Here is a 1,894-nt window from a genome sequence, read left to right on the forward strand (position 1 = left end):
ATTCGGATATTCTGAAGAATATTCCATGTCTTGTAGTAAAGTGGAAGAGAAATTTTGGAATTTCCTGGTCTATTATGTTGAAAAAAAAATTCTGAATTTCCTAGTCCATCGTCGATAATCAGTTCCATGGTTTGTTTCAAAGTTTGGTTAATAAGGGTGGAATTTTGTGATATATAGTGAAATGTGAATATAGAAAATTACGGTCATGTGTGAAGATTGGAGTGATGATCTCCAGAATTCTGTTGACATATTGTATTCTATGGTTTTCATTTTATAAAATCCTTCGAAGTTTCATTACTGGAAAAGGATAATTTAAAATTATTAATTGACTGATTTATCAAAAGTTAATTTTTTTTTGGATTGCACAGTGAACAAAAAAGTACAAAAAAATAATTTTAGATCATTAATTGACTGATATTGAACCATTTATCAAAAGTTATTTTTTTTGGAGTGCAATTGATTTATAAAAAAAAATAGTGGTCACCATAACTAACTACAAAAATTTAAACTGAAAGTGAAAATCGAAAACGTGAAAGCCATCTTACTGTAATTTGAATCCAAATAAATCCACTTTTCCTAAACAATTTACAAATCTAAAATAAAAGTGAATTTCCATGGAAGGTACAAAACGCCAAAAAGACCCATTTCTCCATGCCTTACGAGGAAAATGGAAAAATTCGTACCAAGGATTGGAAATGCATTCGACTATCGAAGTACGTACATAATAAACCCCATGGATCCTGGAATAACCAAAGAACATTTTGGTAATGTAAAATAGTAGATATAAAAAAAAGAACTTACCATTAAAGTTCGTGGCTCCAAATTTTTCTTCGGCTCTTATCATCACGATCTCAGCTGTGCTTACACCAACACACTAATAAAACAAATAAACACAGTCATTAGGTAAATAATAAAGAGTAATACTTTTCATTTATTCAGTAACTTTCTTTTACATTCAGGAATTTAAATTTTTTGCGAGTGCCGAAAGCTTAAATTTTGTTCTAGACCAAGGCCTGTTGTATATAAACTTCCATTTAAACTTGAAAAGTAAATAAAACTTTTAGAAGCTCGTGAAATTCTCCTAGAAATTTGAAATTATTTTTATTTGGCATAAGAGGGTGCCAGTTTGCGATGCTATAACTTACTTATTTTAAGTCTGATTTATCGAAACGGGCAAGCTTAACTTCCTAGAATTCTTAGGTGAAATTTGAATATATTTTCAGTTTCAATTTTTCTGGATTTGGCGAAGTGGGATGTCATTTTGATTCGTTGAAACTTTATTAGATTACCTCTTCATTATAATTCTGACTGTTACCTTTTTTTTTAAGTTCCGAAATGAATAAAAAAAAATTGAAATAAAAAAGTAATACAATGTTGCACTAATTTGTTTAGGTCGAAAGAAGTCATTTAAGGAAGTTTGGCGAGGTTTTCGGGCAAGAATTAAGACATTAAAAAAAGAAATTCTATATTTCAACTTACCATCACTGCTGTTCAGTTTTGATGTTGAATTCAGTTAGCTGCTTTGGAATTCGGATATTCTGAAGAATATTCCATGTCTTGTAGTAAAGTGGAAGAGAAATTTTGGAATTTCCTGGTCTATTATGTTGAAAAAAAAATTCTGAATTTCCTAGTCCATCGTCGATAATCAGTTCCATGGTTTGTTTCAAAGTTTGGTTAATAAGGGTGGAATTTTGTGATATATAGTGAAATGTGAATATAGAAAATTACGGTCATGTGTGAAGATTGGAGTGATGATCTCCAGAATTCTGTTGACATATTGTATTCTATGGTTTTCATTTTATAAAATCCTTCGAAGTTTTCCTTTCCAAGTTTTCTCGTCCAAGCTTTGAATCTACCTATTAGAAGAAGTAGAAATGAATAACTTAATATTATA

General features: G+C 30.0%; 1 long non-coding RNA gene across 2 annotated transcripts in view; it reads right to left on the reverse strand.

The window, feature by feature from the left end:
- Positions 1-339: 339 nt before the first annotated feature.
- The window catches only part of LOC108734549, a 38,892-nt gene continuing 37,337 nt past the window's right edge, over positions 340-1,894 (reverse strand). For both annotated transcript variants that reach the window (XR_003232427.1, XR_003232428.1), the window contains exons 4-6: positions 1,480-1,856; positions 802-874; positions 340-740 (exon numbers count right to left, since the gene is read on the reverse strand). This is a non-coding gene — a long non-coding RNA (uncharacterized LOC108734549). The remainder of the gene's footprint in view (positions 741-801; positions 875-1,479; positions 1,857-1,894) is intronic.

The sequence above is a fragment of the Agrilus planipennis genome, unplaced genomic scaffold (assembly GCF_000699045.2).
Source record: "Agrilus planipennis isolate EAB-ADULT unplaced genomic scaffold, Apla_2.0 scaffold2, whole genome shotgun sequence".
Taxonomy (NCBI): Eukaryota; Metazoa; Arthropoda; class Insecta; order Coleoptera; family Buprestidae; genus Agrilus; species Agrilus planipennis.